At 43.5% G+C, this 16244-nt stretch overlaps 1 long non-coding RNA gene across 1 annotated transcript in view; it reads right to left on the reverse strand.

The window, feature by feature from the left end:
• The window catches only part of LOC309382666, a 54232-nt gene extending 40296 nt beyond the window's left edge, over positions 1 to 13936 (reverse strand). Inside the window, exon 1 of the long non-coding RNA XR_014173694.1 lies at positions 13814 to 13936. This is a non-coding gene — a long non-coding RNA (uncharacterized lncRNA). The remainder of the gene's footprint in view (positions 1 to 13813) is intronic.
• Positions 13937 to 16244: the final 2308 nt, after the last annotated feature.

The raw sequence follows: 16244 nt of genomic DNA on the forward strand, positions 1-16244 counted from the left end.
TGCCCCAAGGTCTTCCTCGCATACCATTTCATCTTCTATGTTGAAAGGAAACAAGATGGCTGGCAAAGACTGGGACCAGAGGAAAGAGAGGCAGAACAGAGTTTGACAACAGGACACCTGATTGAATGAGAATATGGTTTTTTTGCCTAGAGGAGAATGAGTGGAGATCACCAAATCCTCATTGGGAAAAGGCCTCATGTGACAAGATACTTCATGATGATCCAATTAAACTCAGAAGATTTTAAGCCCTATTCTAGGCAGAATCTATTCTGGAAAACTCTTTACTTTGCAATTACATCCTAAACACATGGCGCAAGACAACTCAGTGCTGTAATTTGAGGAAAACAGGAGAGCACATTGGTACTTAAGACACACTGGCAGTTGCCCACACGCCCTTACAACAGTGCAGAATGTAAATGACTTTTCTGTCATTTCTGCCTGCAGTGGAGAATGACGGATTAATCCCTCTGAAGAACTGGGCTTGAGGTTTGAAAGTTTATGGTATAAGGACATTAATTAACCTAAAGGGGCCCACTTTTAAAATTTTATTTTAGTGTAGTTTCTTCCCCAGCTGTGCTGTTGTTTCAAGACTCAGATTGTATTAAACAGGTGACTTTAAAAAAAAAAGATATCTAGCATTAGAATGGGATTCAATTTTTTTTACTAGCGGTTCTGTGTGCGTGGCTTGGTGGGCGTAGAAGGGGAAGGATACTGCAAAATCCTCATTCCCTCCCCACTCCAGGGGAAGGATACTGTAAAATCTCCATTCCCTCCTGATCAGCTTACTTGACCAGTTAGCAATCAAGCCAGAAAACAGGGTGCTGGATGCATTCAGGCTTGGGAACACAGCTAGATTTTAGGGAGGGGCTTACAAAAGGCTAACAGAGGTAATATTTACCGGTTCTCTGAACTACTCAAAATTTCCATTACCGGTTCTCCAGAACTGGTCAGAAACTGCTGAATACCACCTCTGACTAGAATGCAGGTTTAAAAATTAGTGTTCAGTATTTGGATCTGAAGTGTTTCTGTGTGCTTTGCAGCCAACGTGGGTATTTCCCCACTTTTTTTTTGTCAGCTTATTACTGTGGCTTCCCACAGGGCCAATTCTGTGAGGATCTTTTTACACTGTTGCTCACAAATCAGGCTTATGCATTCCAGAAGTCCAAAAATGAAATTATACTTATTAACCAAACAATTTATTTACTTCATTAGTTCTGAATATTCCTTCAGGCAATCAAATATGTAATAGGCACAAAAATATGTTTGAGTGTGCTAGTTTGATAGTGGTTAAGGCACCAGATAAAAACTTTGAGACTGTGGTTCTAATCCTGCCTTAGGCACAAGTAAGTTTCCAGTAGCTTTCCCAAGCCACTGAAATGCCAAAGAGAGTGAGACTCGAGACGAGGCTTGCAAAAGTGTCAGCTTTTATGTATGGCCATAGCAAAAGCTGGGTTGCAAAACTATATCCAAAACACACAAACAAATGCATGTAAGGAACAGCCACACCCCTGCAAGAATGGCTCAGAGTATTATATACATTTTTGGCAGATAGAAACAAAGTTTATCCAATCAGAGACCAAGAATAGTTACCAACGTGATCTTTAAAGCGGTCTTTTGTTCAAGCTCCTGTCTCTGTCTCCCTTATCTATGGAGTATTCCTATAGCCTTGGGTAGGGGGTGGCAGCCCCCCTTTGCCAAGTTGTTTTTCAGCAGAATGCTTTAAGGATTTATGAGCCAGGAAAACTCCCTAGTTTGGTTCCTTTATCTAGGGGGACTGATATTCCCGTGTAACAATTTATTCTACTAGCTTTCAAGAATGTGCCTAGCTTTGATGCCAAGAATAGAAGCTAGACGCAACAGTGAGATAACATTTGCAGTAATGCCATCCAGTATTAAGGTTACAATTTGCTAGGCTAGAAAACAACTAATTTCTGACAGTATACAATCATATAAGCAGAAGCCAATAACAAAGCTTAATTCTTAATAAATGATTTCTAGCAGTATATCATATCAGAAACAAACAGCAAATATTGGTTTAATCAGTTATAGTAACATAAGCAATTCATAATAAAAGCAAATAGCCAATTTTAATTCATATTGATTCATATACTCCTTCATCACAAAGCCAACTGGTTGACCTTGACCCAGGGGACATCAGTCCCTTCTCACAATCTTGCCAAGAAAACTGTAGGCTAGTTCTGCTATTTGCCAGGAATCCAGACTAAACATAAAGCACCAACATAATTTTAAAAATATATGAATGAAGCACATGGTTAAATGAGAGAAAGACAGGAGTTCATAAATAGCATTTTTGTTACAATAAGAGAAAGGCTAGGTTTTTGGAGAGTTGCAAATTCTATTCAATAAGGAAAAACCAAATTCCAGAGAGTGAATTCAATTATACTGGATTCAGCATTAGATTCCACAGAAGATAAAGGAATGGCAGATAATCAAAGAATGGGAGGAACTGGGAGAACTTGTTAAGTGATCCACTTTACACAACATGCAGTGATAGGAGCAAGCAAAAAACAGAGATTCTTATGGCCATAAAAAAATAAACTAACTAAAATCCAGAATTTTGGAGGCATCCAGCCACAGCGAGGAGGGAGGGAAATTTATAAGATGCGGCATTCATACACCTGGCTAAGGAGAAGCGCTTTTTGCACAGATAGAAATGGGAATAAAGTAGAATAAATGTTTCTGTATTGAATAAGGATGGGGCAGGAAAGGAGCAGATTTTCTTTGTAGCTTGTGCACTTTGTCCTTGAAGACCAATGTTAGATGCATCCACAAACCGTTGGAAGGGAAGGAAGGTCCCTCTTTGACTAAGTGGGCTTAGTATGGTCCTTCTGCAAACCACTGTTCCCCTGAGGATGGGGACTCAATCCAGATCAAGGAATGGGGATTGATATCAACTGACGAGCTGAAACCAGCTGACCCTTCCAAGCTATGGAATTCAAGTCAGATGAGTTGCTTCAGAGATCCAGGGAGTCTGTATAACTTAGTGAAGGATCTTGCTTGCATGATAATCGCACTGGCTTGCCTCAAGTCCAGCTTGGGTATGGGAGTCTGGCTTCTGAATCTGAAGCCTCCAAGAACTTCAATCTGGGATGAGCAAAAATGCTCAGAGCTCATCCGATTGTATCTCATCGGAGCCAGAGAAAGAAGATAGTGGAACTTTCCTTCTTGTTTGATAAGAGATTCTACTTTGAAGCAAAAGTATCAGTAATCCAGGTAGAAAAACGGGAGTTAGAAGGTCTGGAAGACTAACAAAGGACATTCCAAAAGAGACTGTAGGAAGTTATCACCTAGCCTTCTCCCTGAAAAATGAAATATCCTAGGAAATATGGAAAAAGCAGAATATTTCCCTGGATGTGAAAAGGAAGAACCATGTTTTAAAGAGAGAATAGCTCCCTGTAGATTCCTGCCCATCCCCCTTTATCAATGGGCCATTAAGAAGGCCAAGCCAGTCCCTTTACATAATAAAGAGTCCTCCCCTTCAGCTCCAGAGTGATGGGATTAATGCATGATTAGCCTTCACCCACTCACCACATGGCATCTGAGAACTCAACCATACCTGGATTCAAAACACAGCCTAGACTAGAGAGTTACCCCTGCATGGCCCCATGGGAGTCTGACTACCAATCAGAATACATTTTTTACACAGGAACAGGAAACAGGGAGGTGGGGCGGAACAGATTATAAAAAGATCAGCAAGCCCCTTCCTTGGCCCTCTCTTCTTCTCCACCCAACATTGAAGCATGTGATCACCTTTTCTGTTCAGGACTCAAGCCATGTGGTCCTGTCCACCATTAAAACCATCTTTCCAAGCAGCCTCCATATCTCCAGTGTCTTTTCCCCCACTTGGAGCAGAACTCAGAAGGACATCTCCTTCATCAAGACCAAGAGGGGAAAAAGTAGAACCATGTGACTGGGTTGCTCCTGGTTTGAACAGAAGAGTTGGCAAGGGTTCAAAGTCATAAACAACGTTCCCAAATTCCTTCAGTATATGGGTCCAAGAAAGAGCAGCTGATTTAGTCACTAACAAGCTTATGCTTATTGCTCAGATTAAGAAAAGGCCCCAGATGTGTTCAGGGCTCTGACAGCATCATGCTAGGGAGACATCCTTCTGCAACATCTGTTATTGTTTGAGCAAGACCCCATTATCAGTAAAGCAGATAGGGAAATCTAGGGCAGGGGGAAATCCCTTGTGCAATCTTAGATTTGCTTTAAACTGGTATCTTCCTTCCGAGTACTTATACTTGCCAAATTCCTTTAGTGCATAAGGGATGGCTGTAAAAGGGAATTGTTCCCTTGCAAATCATTGTTTTTGGTTGACCACAGGATTAGGTTTGCATAAACCCTTGAGCCCAATTTAGAGGAGTGGGTGGTGGGGAGCAAAGCATGCAATAGGTTGCTTCTTAAAGAAGCAGGACTTCTTCTTGGGCCCAAGTGATAGTCAGCCAAAGAAAATATGTGTTTAAATATAGGAGACATTAAAAAGTGGGTGGGAGCCTGACTGCACCCAGTTGTTGCCTTTTGAACTCAAACATGAGTTCAGGAGGCAACAACTGGGTTGAGCCTATGTGGCCACCACCCAACCTAGGAAATGGGGCTCTTCTAAAGTAGAGGGAGGGAGAGAGCGAGAGCAAATGCCCTCACTCGATCAGAATCAGCCTCACTTACTTTGGCACAGAACATTGCACATCTCTATTTAAAAATAATTGTAGGGTTCTTCATAGATACGCAGAGGTGTAGATGTAGGGTGAAAAATGTCTGGGGAAAGAAAGGGGAAAAAAAAACCAGGGTTTTTCTCTTTTGAAATGTCTCCCCAGTCCCCACCCGCCAGCAATCTTTTAAAAAAAAAAAGAGAGAGAAAGGTTGCAAAACAGGTTCTGGAGTTTAAAAACTTCTCCTAGTGAAGAGTTACTTATCATGCGTAAATTCAGTTGATGTTTGGAAATTATTGTGGGTAATCTTCATGCAGCTCCCCGTCAGTCCCTGTATCCAGTTCAAAGCAATTGAGCACAGATCTCTCAATATAACTAGCAAAATGAATTGCTTGTTGAGTTATTAGACATCAGCAAATGTCAAAAAAAAATACAGTTAACTGTCAAAATCAGATAAAAGACACACACACACACACACACACACACACACACACACACACACAGAGAGAGATGGTATCATATGTTTTTTTTAAATCGTGTTTGTCTTCTACCATAATTTGTTTTTAATTGATTGAATAACTAACTGCATTAACTCCTGTATATGTCTATATCTTGCATGAAACTTTCCAGAGCCACTGGAAAAGATTCTGTGGGAAATTAGCATGAAGAGTCCCAGAAGGAGTGGCCTTGGGCTATTCTAGTTTTAACCCTTTTACGCATATAATAGTAACAGGATGGACATGAAAAGGAGGACACCAAGTGATCTAGTACTCTGTTTTGGACCATGAAAGAAACAATTTGGTGGACAGAGATGATGTATTCAACAGTTAGATTGGGACTTAGTTATACAGAGACATTGTAGTAATAAAAAAGCCATTTTGAAACTAGTTCAAAGAGGCTGGTGTGTGTGTGTGTGTGTGTGTGTGTGTGTGTGTGTGTTTGTGAAGGCAACAGAGTACGGTATATATACAGCAAGAAATAGTACAAGAGAAATGAGTACAAGGGAATGAATCAAGCTCCACTTCCCAATATATCTTCCAGAAGCAAAGCCTGTTTTCCCCTCATAAACACCATAATATTTGGAGGGGCAAGGTTGAGATCCATCCTTCTGTGAAGCATTGATTGACAAAGAGCTGACCCTTGCAAGCTATGAGTGTTGCATCCATCATAGTCCCTGTAAATAATCAGATTTGTGAGCCTGACCCGAGTTCATTCTTTCCAGGAAAAACAAAGGGGGAAACTCAATAGAGACGGATTCTCTGTAATTGCTATGGTGAATTGCAAAGGTTTTGTATGCTAGGTGACAGGAAGTGAAGGCAGGAGCTGACCACTGTTTATTTCCAAGACAGGGGTGTGGAATAGTGAATTTTGTACGCAATGGAAGTCTCTTAGAAAGGGCCAGCCTCGCAGAGTCCATTGGAGCCTGAAGTTTGATTCAGGTTGGGTTTGCCAGACAGAATATTTGGGAGTGGTTTAACAAGTCTGGCCTCCACTTTTGGTGTCTTCCGCGTCTGGAGCCCTTAGGGATTGGGAGCGCTTTCTTTAACAGTAATTATGTAGGAGAAGAGCAGGCAGAGCGATACGTCAAGTGAAGACAACATGTTGTCGTGAGTTTGACACCCCGGTCACAACAGGATCTTCTAAGTTTCAGATGTGCCACAAAATCAGGACTGACCTCAATCAGTAAGAAAGTTGTCCCCTTGGAAAAGAAGAATCCTTCCTGGCTTGGTGAAGGGGGAAGTTCTGTGGCATAGAGAGTTAACGCTGATCAAGTAATAAAGTGAAATAATGTAAACAAATATGCTTTTTTACTTTAAGGAGTGTTATATTTGTAGACTTTTTAGGGATGAAGTAATTTTGACCAGGCCAAGTGATATAAATATTTTTAAGCTAAGACACACTACTTCAAGATTTGTTTGGCATGCCACTGTGTTTAACATAATAGCAAACATAATACTGATATTATATTTCAGTATATGGATATTTCTTCCTGATCTGTGCTGTATCTTAAACACTTAAGGCAAATTCTATTGTGGCATGTTAGATGAACTGTTACATTTTAGTCATACTGTATTTTATGACTTTCCATTTGGATATATCAGTGCTTATTATGCTTTTCCTCCTGATGCTTCCGTACTCTCTCTAGTGCATGTTTGAAGAACTTGATGCTACAGTTAATTTTTAAAAAACATCTAAACAGAACAGAATAACAGAGTTGGAAGGGATCTTGGAGGTCTTCTAATCCAACCCCCTGCTCAGGTAGGAAACTCTATTTCATTTAAGACGGTTGTCCAATCTCTTCTTAAGAACTTCCAGCATTGGAATATTCACAACTTAGAATAGAGCTGGAAGGGACCTTGGAGGTCTTCTAGTCCAGCTCCCTGCTCAAGCAGGAGAAAATATTCTATTTCAGATAAGTGGTTGTCTAGTCTCTTCTTAAAAACCTCCAGTGATGAAGTCCCTACAACTTTTGAAGGCAAGCTATTCCACTGGTTACCGTATTTTTCGCCTTATAAGACGCACTTTTTTACTCCAAAAAAGAGGGTAAAAATCTGAGTGCATCTTGTAAGCCGAATGTAGCCACTGGGTCATCTGAAAATGGGGCAGGCAAAGAGGGGGCTGCAGAGATCGTGATGGCTGGAAAGGAGAAAGGTTTCGCTTTCAGAGCTCCCGCTCGGCTGGGCTCCCGAGAGGGCTTAGGCGGTGGTGGCAGTGGCAGCGGCTCCTCACATTGCTGGGGCGCTGCTTTAAGCTGCCCTCCTCCTGCAAACGAAAGGTGCCTCAAGGCTTAGGCTCCTGAGACCGGTGCGCTGCCATCCAAAATGCTGGTACCACGATCGCTGCAGCGCCCGCTTTACCTGCCACTTCTCGGGCAGTTCCAGGCAGCAGAGATCGTAGTAATAGCATTTTGGATGGCAGCGCACCGATCTCAGGAGCGAAAGCCTTTGAATCAAGTTTGATTGTGTCCCATCTAGCGTTCTCCACCCCAACCCCAAATCTCTCCGGATCCGGAGAGATTTGGGGTTGGGGGTGGAGAACGCTAGATGGGACACAATCAAACTTGATTCAAAGGCTTCGATCTCAGGAGCGAAAGCCTTTGAATCAAGTTTGATTGTGTCCCATCTAGCGTTCTCCACCCCCAACCCCAAATCTCTCCGGATCTGCTTATTGCTATTGCTGCTATTGCGCCCAGCTACTGTATCTCTTTGCTGCATGACAGATCTGGGCGGATTGGGGGTGGGTGGGTGGAGAACGCTAGATTGGGAAGTTAAAAGTTTTAGATGAGCCACCGGCTGGTGGGCTGGGGCCATGCAAGAAGCCCGCTCAGGCAGGGAAGGAGGGAAGGAGGGGAGGAGGGAGTGAGGAAAGACAAGTAAGAGGGAAAGAGGAAAGAAAGCAGGAGGGCAGAAGGGAGGTGGAAGGAAGGAAAGAAAAGCAGACATGCTGGAGGGAAAGAGGAAAGAAGGCAAGCAGGCAGGAAGGAGGCAGAAGGAAGGAGGGAAGGATGGAACTGGAAGGGAGGCAGGGAAGGAGGGAGGGAAAAAGGAAGGATAGGAGGATAGGGAAAGAGGAAAGAAGGCAGGCAGGCAGAAGGGAGGGAGGTGCAAGGAAGGAAGGAAGCATATATAAGCAGGAGGGAAAGAAGGCAGGCAGGCAGGAGGAAAGAGGAAGGAGGGAACTGGAAGGGAGGCAGGAAGGAAGGGAAGGAGGAAGGGAGGGTGGAAGGAAGGATAGACAAGTAAGAGGGAAAGAGGAAACAAAGCAGGAGGGCAGAAGGGAGGTGGAAGGAAGGAAAGAAAAGCAGACACGCTGGAGGGAAAGAGGAAAGAATTTATTAGCGCTTATAGACCGCCCCCTCTCCCGAAAGGGACTCGGGGCGGTGTACAGTCCATGTCAAAGAACAAAATTAAAAACAGTTAAAATTACTACATGGGGGATATAAATATACAAATATAAAATGGATGGATGGATAAGAGGAGGATAAAAGATGTGCAGGACTGTATTGCTAATAAATAATTAAAATAAACAGACATTAAGATCCCAATACCCAATAAAATTAAGACTATAGAATAATACCCTTAAAAACCAGTAAAATATAAATGCCAGGAGATAGGCATTGAAATTATGCCAGGCCAGCCAGTCGAAACAGGTGAGTCTTTAGTTTCTGCCGGAAGGAGTGGAAGTCGGTGGTGGTTCTAATGTCGGGTGGGAGGTCATTCCAGAGGGTTGGGCCCATCACAGAGAAGGCCCTACCCCTTGGCGTCGCCCGCTGGCATTGCCTAGCGGACGGCACCAGGAGAAGCCCCTCTCTGTGAGAGCGAATTGGCCGCAGGGATGTATGTGGGAGGACGCGATCCCGCAGGTAACTGGGCCCTATGCCATGGAGCGCTTTAAAGATGGTGGTCAAAACCTTGAAACGCACCTGAAAGACCACAGGCAGCCAGTGCAGCTCACGCAGGAGCGGTGTCACATGGGAGTACCTGGTACTCCCCATGACCGCCCGCGCGGCTGCGTTCTGGACTAGCTGCAGTCTTCGGGCGCGTCCCAAGGGAAGCCCCATGTAGAGAGCGTTACAGTAGTCCAGGCGAGACGTCACCAGTGCATGAGTGACCGTGCGTAGGGCATCCCGGTCCAGGAGGGGGCGCAATTGGCGCACCAGGCGAACCTGGTGGAACGCCCCCCTTGCCACGGCTGCCACATGATCATCCATTGACAGCCGGGCATCTAGGAGGACGCCCAAATTGCGCGCCCGTTCCACAGGGGGCAGCTGCTCGCCCCCTATGGCCAGCGTTGGAATTAGCTGACTGAACCGAGGTGCCGGTAGCCACAGCCACTCAGTCTTGGAGGGGTTGAGTTTGAGTCTGTTGTCCCCCATCCAGACCCCGACGGCTTCCAAACACCGGGACATCACTTCGACAGCCTCACTGGGGTGGTTTGGGGTTGAAACGTACAGCTGAGTATCATCAGCGTAGAGGTGGTACTCAACCCCAAAACCACGGATGATCTCACCCAGCGGCTTCACATATGTGTTGAACAGGAGAGGCGAGAGGACCGACCCCTGTGGCACCCCACAGGTGAGTGACCTCAGGGTCGACCTCTGCCCCCCCGTCAACACACATTGCGACCGGTCGGAGAGGTAGGAGCCGAACCACCGTAAAACGGTGCCTCCGACTCCCATCCCCTCCAGCCGGCGCAATAGGATACCATGGTCGATGGTATCAAAAGCCGCTGAGAGATCTAATAGGACCAGGATAGAGGAGCAACCTTTATCTCTGGCCCTCCAGAGATCATCGACCAGCGCGACCAAGGCTGTCTCTGTGCTGTGTCCGGGTCGGAAGCCAGACTGGCGTGGGTCTAGATATTCGGATTCGTCAAGGTGTCGCGGAAATTGCTGCGCCACCACATTCTCAACAACCTTCGCTAAAAAAGGAAGGTTGGAGACTGGACGATAATTAGCCAGCTCCATTGGGTCCAGTGAAGGCCTCTTGAGTAAGGGCCTCACCACCGCCTCTTTCAAGGCAGTTGGTAAGGATCCCTCACCCAATGAAGCGTTCACCAGGCCCAGAAGCCAGCCTCGTGTCACCTCCCAGGATGCTCGGGCAGTTCCAGGTGGCAGAGATCGTAGTAATAGCATTTTGGATGGCAGTGCACCGATCTCAGGAGCGAAAGCCTTTGAATCAAGTTTGATTGTGTCCCATCTAGCGTTCTAGAAGGCAAGCAGGCAGGCAGGCAGGCAGGAGGCAGAAGGAAGGAGGGAAGGATGGAACTGGAAGGGAGGCAGGGAAGGAGGGAGGGAGAAAGGAAGGATAGGAGGATAGGGAAAGAGGAAAGAAGGCAGGCAGGCAGAAGGGAGGGAGGTGCAAGGAAGGAAGGAAGCATATATAAGCAGGAGGGAAAGAAGGCAGGCAGGCAGGAGGAAAGAGGAAGGAGGGAACTGGAAGGGAGGCAGGAAGGAAGGGAAGGAGGAAGGGAGGGTGGAAGGAAGGATAGACAAGTAAGAGGGAAAGAGGAAAGAAAGCATCTGAATGTACTAAACACAAGTCTTCCGGGAAAAGATGGATACATTGTGAAAACTCAGCTGTCAGTTGATCTTAATGTTATGAAATGAAAAGTATGCCATTTGCAATTAACTTGGCATAAAATAATTCATTTGCATTTAATTGTTATTGTTCAAAGAATGTTCGGAAAAATGTTCGGCCCTCCAGCATGTTCACTTCATCCAATCTGGCCCTCTTTGAAAAAAGTTTGGACACCCCTGTGTTACATGGTTGACATAAAATTGTTCTTAAACTGCTGTTAACTTTATACAGTTGATATAAAATATTTTACTATAGTATTTGGTTCAGAATCTTTTTTTTCTAGATTTTCCTCCTTTAAAATTGGGTGCGTCTTATATTCCGGAGCGTCTTATAGGGCGAAAAATACGGTAATTGTCCTCACTGTTAGGAAGTTTTTCCTTAATTCCAGGTTGCTTCCCTCTTTGGTTAGTTTCCTACCATTGTTTCTTGTCCCGCCTTCTGGTGCTTTGTACAATAATTTGATCCCCTCTTGTTTGTGGTAGCCCCTCAAATCCTGGAATGCTGCTGTCATATTGCCCCTAATTCTTCTTTTCTTTAGACTAGCCCAAGGTTGTCAAACTCACGTTGTCATGGCATCATCACATGATGTAGTGCAACTTTCCCCCCTTCCCTAAACCAGGTGTGGGTGTGGCCAGCGTGTGACACATCTGGCCTGGCATTTTGATAGTCCTGGACTAGCCAAACCCAAATCCTGCAGCCATTCTTCATATGTTTTAGTCACCAGGCCTTTGACCATCTTAGTTGCTCTTCTCTGAATTTCTGGAAACAAGTTGTTCCCCTGATTAATTGTTCTATCAGAACAAATCGGAAATTTCCTCTTAGTTCTAAGTTACTTCTCTTCTCGATCTACACTGATATTTTTTTTACCCATCCAATTTAAAAGTCACTTCTTAATTAAAAAAGCAAAACAAAAGTAGCAACCCTAACAACAATGGAAGAATGCTACCAGATGGAACTAAAAACTAATTTTGCCAGGTGCAAACTGCAGCTTGTCCGATGCAGTGAAATGCCGCAACCTAACAACAGAAGTACAGCCTTGAGGGAATCATCTTGGTTGTGTGCAACAAACTGGCAACAGCTGTACCTTGATTGCACTAAACAGTAATAATCAGTAATTTAAATCCAATTAATGGGGTGTACCCAAGTATAAAATGAACCCTATCTCTGTCACTGTTATTTGTACAGCGACCATCAGGGGGCGCCGGTGCTACACCCTTTCCACCCATTAACTCCTCTAGGCTTGCTGTTCTTCTTCCCCTAAAGATCTACTTGCTTCTGTAGCTGAAGCTCAGATTACTCTGAACATATGTAGTATCAGTGACAGTGGTGGGTTTCAATTTTTTTTAGAACCTATTCTGTAGGTGTGGCCTATTTTGTGGGCGTGGCTTGGTGGTCATGTGACCGGGTGGGGCGACCAACTTGTAAAATGTGGTGGAACACATTTAACAACATTCTTGCTTAGCAACCAAACTTTTGGGCTCAATTGTGATCATAAGTTCTCTTTCTTTTTCTTTCTTTCTTCGTTCCTTCTTTCTTTCTTATATCTCTCTCTCCCTCTTTCTTTCTTTCTTTCCTTCCTTTCTCTTCCTTCCTTCCTTGGTTCTTTCTTTTTTTCTTGTCTCTCTCTCCCCCACTTACTTTCTCTTTCTTTCTTTCTTTCTTTCTTTCTTTCTTTCTTTCTTTCTTTCTTTCTTTCTCTCTCTCTCTCTCTCTCTTTCTCTCTTTGTCTCTCTCTTTCTCTCTCTCTCTCCCTCTTCCTTTCCTTTTATTCTCTCTTACTCTTTTTTTTCTCTCTCTCTCTCCCCCCCTCTCTCTCTCACACACATACCTTCCAGTTGGCGAAAATTTCTGTTTTGCCAGCTGGGAAGCTGGCGAAGAAGCCTCGTTTCCCCTGCTGCCTGGAGCTCTCAGAGGAAGGAGGCAGGGAAGCGAGCCCTGGGCCTCATCTCTGCCTCCTTCCTCGAGAGCTGGCTTCAGGGACGGCCAGCCTCTCCTGTCACGGCGCCCTTCACTCGCCTTCCACCGGGAGGCTCTGCCGGCGGGGCGCCTGCCATTTCACCTCCGGGGAACCTCCCGCTCCAGCCTCCCTCAAAGCCTTTGGCTTTGAGAAAGCTTATATCCTACCTTTTAGCTGTCATTTCTCTTCCCATATTATTACAGGTAGTTCTTAATTTACAACAGTTCATTTAGTGACTGTTAAAAGTTACAACAGCACAGGGAAAGCTGACTTATGACAAATGTTCATGCTTATGACCATGTAATCAAAATTCAGATGCTTGGCAACTGACTCATATTTATGATGGTTGCGATGTCCCAGGATCATCTGATCCTCTTTTGATAAGCAAAGTCAAAGGAGAAGCCAGATTCACTTAACAACCATGTTACTATGGTAACAATTGCAGTGATTCACTTAACAACTGTGGCAAGAAAGGTTGTAAAATGAGGCAAAACTCACTTAACAAATGTCTCATTTAGCAACATACATTTTGGGCTCAATTGTGGTTGTAAGTTGAGGACTACCTATATTGTAATGCTCAGGCAGGTATTACTTGGCTATCCAATAGGTTAAGTTGGAGTCCTGACCCACAATATGCTTGCCTGAAGGTACCAGTGCACATATGAGATCTCCATATCTCAATCACCCCAAGCAATTCTCCACTCCTTTCCTCTGGTGTAGATGTAAGAAAGCTCAGTCTTATTATATGTATTATTTAATTCAGAGAATTCTTGAGCTGAATAACAGAGCTGGAAGGGACCTTGGAGGTCTTCTAGTCCAGCCTCCTGCTAAAGCGGGAGAATCTATACTATTTCAGACAAGTGACTGTTCAATCTCTTCTTGTAATCCTCCAGGGATGAAGCCTCTGAAGGCAAGCCATTCCACTGGTTAATTGTTCTCACTGTTAGGAAGTTTCCAGGTTGCTTCTCTCCTTGATTAGTTTCTAATAACTGAATGTAACAATTTAAGCCACAGACTTTTTTTTTTTAGGTTTGATGGACAAATAGATTGAAAAACAACAGCATGGAACCTTGTTCTTATCTATGCGCAGAGATGGAAGGACTCACATGCATCCAATGAAAGAATGGATGGTGAGTTGGCAGAGATGAAGAAATTCTCTGCTTTGATTAAAGGAAAAACTTTAGTTTAGTTTCTCCTTGGAAACCACTCTTGATTGTTGTCGTTTCTCTGAAATGGAAAGAAATGAAAGTTAAGCTTGAGTTTTGATGATTAGACTTGTTTATAATGAAAAAAAAGTATTGTTGGTTACAAGTTATTCTAATTCAAAGGGTCATTGATTTTTAGGCTTTTATTTGTATCAAGGAAAATAAGAAGTTACTTCTTGTGATAGCTTTCTCCCCCTTTTTGTTTGCATTTCCCAATTTTGCTTTTTCCCTACTCCTTCCTCTTTTTAAAATTCTTTTTTCTTTGTTTTTTTGTGTGCAATATTTCATACTTTGAAAAATAATAATAAAGTTTTGAAACAACAGCATCTCTCTACTCACACAAACCTTTTGGTTTTGTGAGTGGCCCTGACACTAGGGTAGCCTATTTGTGAAACAGCAAATCTCCTTTATAGCAACTCTAACATTAATATCATATTTTTAAAATTACAAACCAGCAGCAGAGATTGTGGCAAAGATTCTCCATGTATTTCATAGCTGAACAGAAATTTTGAATGCAAAACTTCATATCTGAACCACTAAACCATAAGGTTGTCTTCGTCAATATGAAGGCAAGCAATTTTACCCTCAAAATAGTCAGCAAACTTGTCATAACAGAGTATTCTAAGCTTCGGCAACCATATTGGGCAGATGTTAGCATGTATCGAAACATATAATTTTTTTGGGATAGATGCTTGAAGATTCAGTGGAAGGAAACAAAACAAGCTTTTCCATTGCCTGGATTACTATGCAATTGCCATAACCAGATGCTCCAGCATATGTTTGGTTGTTTTCACGATGACTTCTCCATAATATTGCACTCCACTTACAAGGGCTATGCAGTTCTTTGACATAAATGCTTTAGAACATGTGGGAGAAATGCAGAGCACCAGTGGTCATATTCAGCAGGTTCTGACCAGTTCTGGAGAACCAGTAGTGGAAATTTTGAGTAGTTTGGAGAACTGGTAAATACCACTTCTGACTGGCCCCGCCCCCATCTATTCTCTGCCTCCTGAGTCCCAGCTGATTGGGAGGAAATGGGGATTTTCAATAACCTTCCCCTGGAGTGGGCAGGGAATGGAGATTTTACAGTATCCTTCCCCTGCCACGCCCGCCAAACCATGCCATGCCCACAAATCAAGCCATGCCCTCCAAGCCACACCCACCAAACCGCACCCACAGAACCAGTAGTAAAAAATTTTGAATCCCCCACTGATTTCTTTTGGAATCATTAAAGCAGCCATGTTTGTTTGTTTTTTAAAGTTCACGTTTCTATTTTGGAAACTCTTCCCACCTGTCTGTCTGACTGTCTGTCTGATGGTCCAAACAGCCTCTTTATGAGTCTGTGGGAATAGGCATGCGGAGCTAGCTGGGAACATATGAGCCTGAAAAAAGACATGTCTGTTTTAATCCTTGGAGGGGGGGAGGCGTTTCACATCTGCTCCTGCACATACCAAACTACTTTCTTCAAAAGGTTTATTCAGCTCAATTAGACCCTGTTTGCAATTCTTCTGAATACCAAGGTGCCATGAATCCTTTGTAAAAGAGAAGGGAGACTTATAGAAGACCCCTCACAAATAAGAAGAGAGCTAAGCCTAAGAACTTGAATCAAAACTTACATTCTCAGTTTGGTTCTGGAAGAGAAGATTTATTATTATTTATCCACCTTGTTAGTTGGTCAATTCAAGATAGCATTCATATCCAGTTCTCCCATCTTGGACCTGAACTCATAGCATTCCAGTCTATAAGCACCACACCTAATTGGCTTTACATATTACTCTGCCTTAAAAATGTAAAGCAGTAGCTAACATCTGTGGCCTCCAGATATCTGAACTCCCAGTCTACATCATCCATGGCCATATTAAATGGAGCTGCTGGGGGGGGTTGGTGGAACCTTTGACACAGAAGTAGTTATCTATTGTTGCAATATTGATTGAAGCATTCCTTAACTCACTCACAGTGTATGTTTCAGTGTATGTCTTTGCTATATGTTTGTTTTGTTTACATATTTATTTCGTATGTTTCGTTGTACGCCGCCCCGAGTCCTTCGGGAGAGGGTGCGGCTAAGAAATATATTATTATTATTATTATTATTATTATTATTATTATTATTATTATTATTATTATTATTATTATTATTATTACTCACATGTTAAGGACATGTGCAGCTCTGTGTTAAGGACTTCCAACTTTTCAACAATTTTGAATGATGCAACACTCTGGTTTTCTGGTGCTTCAACTCCCACTGAAGCTAACGGTGATTCTGTTCATTTTACGGGACCCACAACGGTATTTGTGATTGGATCATTGAACCTTGCCAAATGCAAAGTGCAGC

This window comes from Natrix helvetica, assembly GCF_964273705.1.
Source record: "Natrix helvetica genome assembly, chromosome: 1".
NCBI lineage: Eukaryota > Metazoa > Chordata > Lepidosauria > Squamata > Natricidae > Natrix > Natrix helvetica.